This window comes from Ranitomeya variabilis, chromosome 4 (genome assembly GCF_051348905.1).
Source record: "Ranitomeya variabilis isolate aRanVar5 chromosome 4, aRanVar5.hap1, whole genome shotgun sequence".
In the NCBI taxonomy this organism is placed as follows: domain Eukaryota; kingdom Metazoa; phylum Chordata; class Amphibia; order Anura; family Dendrobatidae; genus Ranitomeya; species Ranitomeya variabilis.
In genome coordinates this window covers 313,959,568-313,967,060 of record NC_135235.1, presented here as the reverse complement: position 1 = coordinate 313,967,060, position 7,493 = coordinate 313,959,568, and positions in this window count along the sequence as shown.

Sequence of the window (7,493 nt, the reverse complement as noted above, 5' to 3'; positions counted from 1 at the left end):
GCTATACTCACCTCTCCGACGCAGCCTGCACCTTACCGAGGGAACCGGCAGCGTTGTTTGCTTAAAAGTCGCGCTTTAACTTCCTTACGTGAAGTCCCGGCTTGTGATTGGTCGCGTTGCGGTCGCATGGGCGACGCGACCAATCACAAGCCGTGACGTCACGGGAGGCTGGACACTCGCGCATTTTAAAATGCGCGCGTGTCCTGCCTCCCGTGACGTCACGGCTTGTGATTGGTCGCGTCGCCCATGTGACCGCGACGCGACCAATCACAAGCCAGAACGTAATTTTAAAATCCTGAAGGACCTAAAATTACGTCACGGCTTGCTGTGATTGGTCGCGTCGCGGCCACATGGGCGACGCGACCAATCACAAGCCGGGACGTCACGGGAGGCAGGACACGCGCGCATTTTAAAATGCGCGCGTGTCCAGCCTCCCGTGACGTCACGGCTTGTGATTGGTCGCGTCGCCCATGTGACCGCGACGCGACCAATCACAAAGCCGGAACGTAATTTTAAAATCCTGAAGGACCTGAAATTACGTCACGGCTTGCTGTGATTGGTCGCATCGCGGCCACATGGGCGGCGCGCGACCAATCACAAGCCGGGACTTCACGTAAGGAAGTTAAAGCGCGAATTTTAAGCAAACAACGCTGCCGGTTCCCTCGGTAAGGTGCAGGCTGCGTCGGAGAGGTGAGTATAGCAATATTTTTTATTTTAATTCTTTATTTTACACATTAATATGGTTCCCAGGGCCTGAAGGAGAGTTTCCTCTCCTTCAGACCCTGGGAACCATCAGGAATACCGTCCGATACATGAGTCCCATTGACTTGTATTGGTATCGGGTATCGGTATCGGATTAGATCCGATACTTTGCCGGTATCGGCCGATACTTTCCGATACCGATACTTTCAAGTATCGGACGGTATCGCTCAACACTACTGAAGAGTCCACGGCCAGCTTGAAATGGCTTTGAAGGGATTTAGAATTATAGTTCTAAAGATTTATGCAGGGAACTTCCTGATTTTACATAGAGCTTAGAAGGATTCAGCTAGTCAATTTTTAATTAAGTGATGTCATAAGCCTAATGGAAAAGATAAAAATAGATGGTTAGAAGAGCAAAATGAGCAACTGTAAGTACACAGTGCTGTGTAATATGATGACTGCAATATATAAAGGGGATAAAAACTTTTGATGGGAGTGCTTTTTTAAATGTTTTTGATTTGAGGCAAGCATCAGGAGATCTTTAGATACCTTTTGGGACACATTTAATAGACTTTTTATTTTATATTTTTTGCTTTTTAACATAATATGCAAAAGGAATAAGAGAGAAAATAATGTAACTAGTGTTAATATTTTTTGCTATTGCCTTTTCTTTCAAATTAGAACTTGGGTACAGACAGGGATAAGGTGGTTGAGCGGTTAAGACCATGGACTTGCCAATTCATTGTGTTCTGTATGTGTGGGTTTGAATACCATCCTTGTTATTTTGTAAATTTTTGTTTAGAACTGCTTTGTGCTCAATTGAATAAATGAAAAAATAAGAACAGGTTGTGAACTTATTGTGATGAAAAGAAAGGTTCCACTGAGAATCAAACTCAGTATCCCTATTCAGTAGGCAGGCACCTTAACAGCCCAGCAACAGCAGCCCATGGAGAAGCTGATGTAATAAGGAAGATTTCGAAGACACTCAACATTTGGGAAAATTCTGTTTCATTGAAATACAGTCTTCCAAATTTAGAGCTAAGCTTTCTGTCTTGGGCAAATGTTTTATTTGCTGCCCTTTTCCTGTATCTAATATCCTGGCTGAGACAATATGATTTGTTCAGGGGGGATAGATGTGGGATTCTGCACTGCTAGTAGTTGAGTTGATAAATCCAGGTTCACACATATAGGTTTTAGATTTTTTCATTTTGTCAATGCCTTTCGAAGTATGTAACTGTAACAGCTCTGCTGGCATCACGGCATGGTCTCTCATCTCTCACAATATCTTACCCACTGCTCCAGGCCATGATGTGGTTTCTGTTTCTTGCCAGCTCCATATGGTGTGCCTCTGCTCTCTGCATGCTTCCTGACTGTGTGCATAGGGGGGCGGTGCCTGAACTCTCTGGTTCTTATAGGAATCAGGTGCACCTGTCTAATCTGTTCCTGACTAATTACCAGGAGGCCTCCAGTATTTAGTGCAGCTCCACCCAGTGGACTGGGCTTGTGCAATGTGTTAGCTCAGTTTGTGTTTAGCTTCTGAGTTTGCCAGGCCTTGCTCTTTGTTGCTCCCTCTCTAGAGGCTTTTCTCAGTGTTCTAGCCTTGATCTTGTTGTCCGCCCTCCAGGAGGCAGAATATCCTGGTCCCCGTGTCTTTGTTCTTGTACCTTGTCTTGTTCCATTACCTTGTCTGAACTTAGTCTTATCTCAGTCTCCTTGTCTGTGGCTTCCTTCCCTGCTGTGTCTTTCTTTGTGTTCTCTGTCTGCTTATGCTCCGCACTCTTGCGGCTCTGCCTGCTCTGTACCTTTGTGGCTTTACCTCTGCTCCGCACTCCTGTGGTTCTGCTCCATTCTACTCTGCTCTGCTCCTGTTGCTGCAGGAATCTCTTGCTGCAGCTCCTCTCTGCATTCCTTGCGTTTCTGCTCGCTTTGCAGCTGCAGAAACCTCTTGCTGCAGCTCCTCTCCGCATTCCTTGCAGTTCCGCTCTGCTTAGCTTATGTTGCTGCTCCATCTCCTGCTGCTCTACCATTCATATCCACAGCCTTGTGGTTCTCTTCCTGTGTGAACAGGTCCCAACCTGTTCCTTCACACTCCATTCCTTCCTGCTTTTTTCCGTACCTGCATCTCCTGTATGAACAGGTCCCAACCTGTTCCTTCCACTCCATTCCTTCCTGCTTGTTTCCATACCTGCATCTCCTGTGTGAACAGGTCCCAACCGGTTCCTTCACACTCCATTTCTTCCTGCTTGCTTCCGTACCTGCATTTCCTGTATGAACAGGTCCCTACCTGTTCCTTCATACTTCATTCCTTACTGCTTTTTTTCTTACCTGAACCTCCTGTGTGAACAGGTCCCTACCTGTCCCTTCATACACCACACCAGCCAGCCCTGTGTCTCTGCCATTCCTGCCAGCCCTGTCTCTGCCATTCCTGCCAGCCCTGTGTCTCTGCCGTTCCTGCCAGCCCTGTGTCTCTGCCGTTCCTGCCAGCCCTGTGTCTCTGCCGTTCCTGCCAGCCCTGTGTCTCTGCCGTTCCTGCCAGCCTTGTGTCTCTGCCGTTCCTGCCAGCCCTGTGTCTCTGCCGTTCCTGCCAGCCCTGTGTCTCTGCCGTTCCTGCCAGCCCTGTGTCTCTGCCATTCCTGCCAGCCCTGTGTCTCTGCCATTCCTGCCAGCCCTGTGTCTCTGCCGTTCCTGCCAGCCCTGTGTCTCTGCCGTTCCTGCCAGCCCTGTGTCTCTGCCATTCCTGCCAGCCCTGTGTCTCTGCCATTCCTGCCAGCCCTGTGTCTCTGCCGTTCCTGCCAGCCCTGTGTCTCTGCCGTTCCTGCCAGCCCTGTGTCTCTGCCATTCCTGCCAGCCCTGTGTCTCTGCCAGCCTACTCACCTGAGTTTCATCCATGCTCATCTGCCAGTCCTGCCTGATGCCCGCACCTGTCCTAGTGCTCCTGTTCTCCAAGTGGGATCAGCAGCCACAGCCAGACACCACCCTGGCATAGCACCTGGCAGCTGCCTGCCGCACAAGTCTGATCTCACCATCAGAGGCTCCAGTGAAGACCAAGGCAGCTGTCATAGTTAATCCCCTTCCAGGGTAGTCTGATTTGTGGCACAGTGGGGCCACAAACCCCCGAGCTCACGCCCACCAGTCAGGGCGTGAGCGTGACAGTACACTTCTTCATCAAGACAAAAAAAAACATTGCCAGTAACATGATGCACATTCATTTATAACACTGAGGTGTCAAATATTGGTGCAAAGTGGACAAATGACATATCAAAGTTCATCATCATGCCGATAGCTAAAAAAGTTGTTCAGCCATAAATTAAAAAAACAATAGTGTGTATAGTTCGAAAGGTGTTGACAAAATAAAAAAAATGTAAACCTATTTGTATGAAATTTCCATAGCTATACACTTCTGTATTTTCTCTGGTCTGATGACCCATAGATCTGCAGGGCTGGTTTCTATAGTCTTTGCAGTGTTGTGTAGTTACAACCTAACCAGGTTAGCATAACCTTTTTTAATATACCTAACTTTTAATCGGATAAAACCCTACTGCGCTTTTCTCTGCATCCTAGTTAATTGTAATGTCATTTGTTGGTACCTCCTTTGGTACCTACTGTCCAGGGCACCTGCCCCTTCAGCTCGCTATAGATACAGATGAGTCGCCTAGATGGTACACCTTCCCACAGGTGAAGTAGATCCCCAGGGCTTCCCAGTGTGAAGATGGTAGAATGGTGTGGGGTGCAGTAAGGAATGAGGACACAGGTTTGCAATCTCTTTACCTTGTTTACTGTTGACTTCAGCAGCCACAGTCCAAGACACTGGAACACAGGGCTGGTAGGGTCCGGCCGGTTTGGAGGCAAGTCCAGAGTCTCCTTATCCAGGTGGAAAATAGAAGCCTTCCTTTGCGCTGTAGTGGTGTAGTCCCTTACTGCTAGGAGCTTCACATAAGGTCCTCACAGATGTTATCTCTTTCTCTCTGTCCCTGGGTAGGATAGGACATAATCCTTATGACTGGTGACTTGAGCCTGTTTATAATTTCTCTTAGATGACCCGGCTCTGAAGGGTGTCACCATGCCTCCTGGGTGTTAGGTCGGACAGGGAACATGACGTTCAGCTGTCCTGCTGGTCTCTCATGCAAGGAAAAGAGGTCCTTACAAACGCGGTGTTCAGGCTACCGTGTTTCTGCACCTCAGAAGAAAGCAGCCTGCTCGGGGCTGGTCTCCCTCAGGTATCCTCTCCTGTGCTTCCTCTCCTGCATGCTCACTGCAATCAATTCTGCTTCCTAAATGTCTCTTTTCAGGAGCTGTAGCACTGTGGCATACACAGCTCCGTAAACCCTCTGTCCTCCTCAGACTGCTGTCTGGAACTCACTAAAGGTACCGTTACACTAAACGACTTACCAATGATCATGACCAGCGATACGACTTGGCCGTGATCGTTGGTAAGTTGTTGTGTGGTCGCTGGGGAGCTGTCACACAGATAGCTCTCTCCAGCGACCAATGATCAGGGGAAGGACTTCGGCATCGTTGAAACTGTCTTCAACGATGCCGAAGTCCCCCTGCAGCACCCGGGTAACCATTGTAAACATCGGGTTACTAAGTGCAGGGCCGCGCTTAGTAACACGATATTTACCCTGGTTACCATTGTAAAAGTAAAAAAAAAAAAAACACTACATACTCACATTCTGATGTCTGTCACGTCCCCCGCCGGCGTCCACAGGGTTAAAACTGCTTTCGGCAGGAGCGCTTGCTAATGCTGCGCTGCTGCCGAGAGCTTCCCTGCACTGAATGTGTCAACGGAGCGCCGGCAGTAACAGCGGTGACGTCACCCCTGTGCTCTGCTTTACAGCCGGCGCTTTACAGCCGGCGCTGACACAGTCAGTACAGGAAGCTCTCGGCAGCAGCGCAGCATTAGCAAGCTCTCCTGCCGAAAGCAGTTTTAACCCTGTGGACGCCGGGGGACGTGGCAGACATCAGAATGTGAGTATGTAGTGTTTTTTTTTTACTTTTACAATGGTAACCAGGGTAAATATCAGGTTACTAAGCGCGGCCCTGCGCTTAGTAACCCAATGTTTACCCTGGTTTCAAGTGAACACATCGCTGGATCGGCGTCACACACGCCGATCCAGCGATGACAGCGGGCGATCAGCGAAGAAATAAAGTTCTGGACTTCTAGCTCCAACCAGCAATATCACAGCGGGATCCTGATCACTGCTGCGTGTCAAACTCAACGAGATCGCTATCCAGGACGCTGCAACGTCACGGATGGCTGTCGTTCTCGTTGGAAAGTTGCTGAGTGTGACGGTACCTTAACTCTCCCAACAGACTACCAGTTATATATATATGCTGAGCTTCTGAGCACAAGAAATCTTCACTGAACAGTTGTCAATTACATTTTGAAACATGGCAGGGAGTTTAGGACCATGATTAAGGCTCGTTATCTAAAACACGTTGACTAGAGCATGTTCTCCATCCTTCATATAATCGTCTTGTGTGTTTTCCACTGTGGCTTCTTAGTATCCTGAATTTGTGGAAGAATGTTTCATCAAGAACTTTAGTGCTAGATCTACTTTTCCTCTCCCAAGGTAGAGAATTACTGAACTGGAATGCACAAACTAAATGAGTTTTACAAAATCTAGGTAAATTTTGAAAATAAAAAACCCTCCTTGTTGGAAGAATACTTTTTTTTCAAATCAATAAAGACTATTTTTAACATTGCAGCTCAGTGCTCCCTCTGCTGCTAAACCACCACTATCACAGCTGTCTGTTGACCCATGGACCAATCCTCAGTGTTGACTGCTGGGTAAGAGTATTATGTTCTTAGAGATGTCACTTCACATGATCATCGTAGTCAATCATAGCATTGTCTCGTGATGTTGTGTCTACAGAATCATGCCAGGACTAGCCGCTATGATGCCCTGAGTTCCTCCAATGGTCACATGACAAGTTTCAGGGGGAATATTCAGGTCACAAGGGTGAACAGTCTTCCTAAAGGGAGCACCTTAAAAAGATTTTCCAAGATTCACCTGATTATTGGAAAACATCTTTCTAATTATTAACACATAGATTGCAGTTTAAATTAATGCATATTCATATTTTATTTTTTTACATTTTACTATGCAGGTTGTAATCTGCCATAGTTTTGTGTACATGTATATATTACATTCAATATGGTACATTCTTATAAACTCTAACACAGTCGGTGTTAAAGGGGTGCTACAGATTTAAATGACCGGTTTTAACAATTTTCTGTCATGTAAAAGAGAATAGGGGTAATTAATTAATTTTTGGTGCCCCGGTGAACTACTGAGGTTACTATGGACTCACCATTAAATACAATTTTCTCCAAAAAGACCCAAGACTGCACCTATGCTATGTGATTGCAGAAAGTTATGGCTTGAAACAAGTCCATAACCCTCAGAATATATACTACACATATAGCTAAACATTGATTACGATTAATAACCTGGAGGAAATTGTAAAGAGGTTGTGCGGAAATATATATATTTTTTATTATATGTTTGAAGATGTAATGAATAACAAAAACACCAATGCTCAACTCCCAATGTCCAGCGATGCCTCTCTGCTGCTGCTCTGGCGTTAGTCAACAGGTTGCAGTGGTGACATCATTACGTCATGGTTTTGACAGGGTTAATTCCCTGTCCTCTCAAGGTTAATTGTTGTGGTCTCTTTTTGGATCTGGGAGGGATATTTATACCCATGCTGGACTAGGATTCTTTGTCAATTATACTTTTGTTATGTCTGTGTGCCTGACCCCTAGTGTGTGTGTGGATACTTTGTTA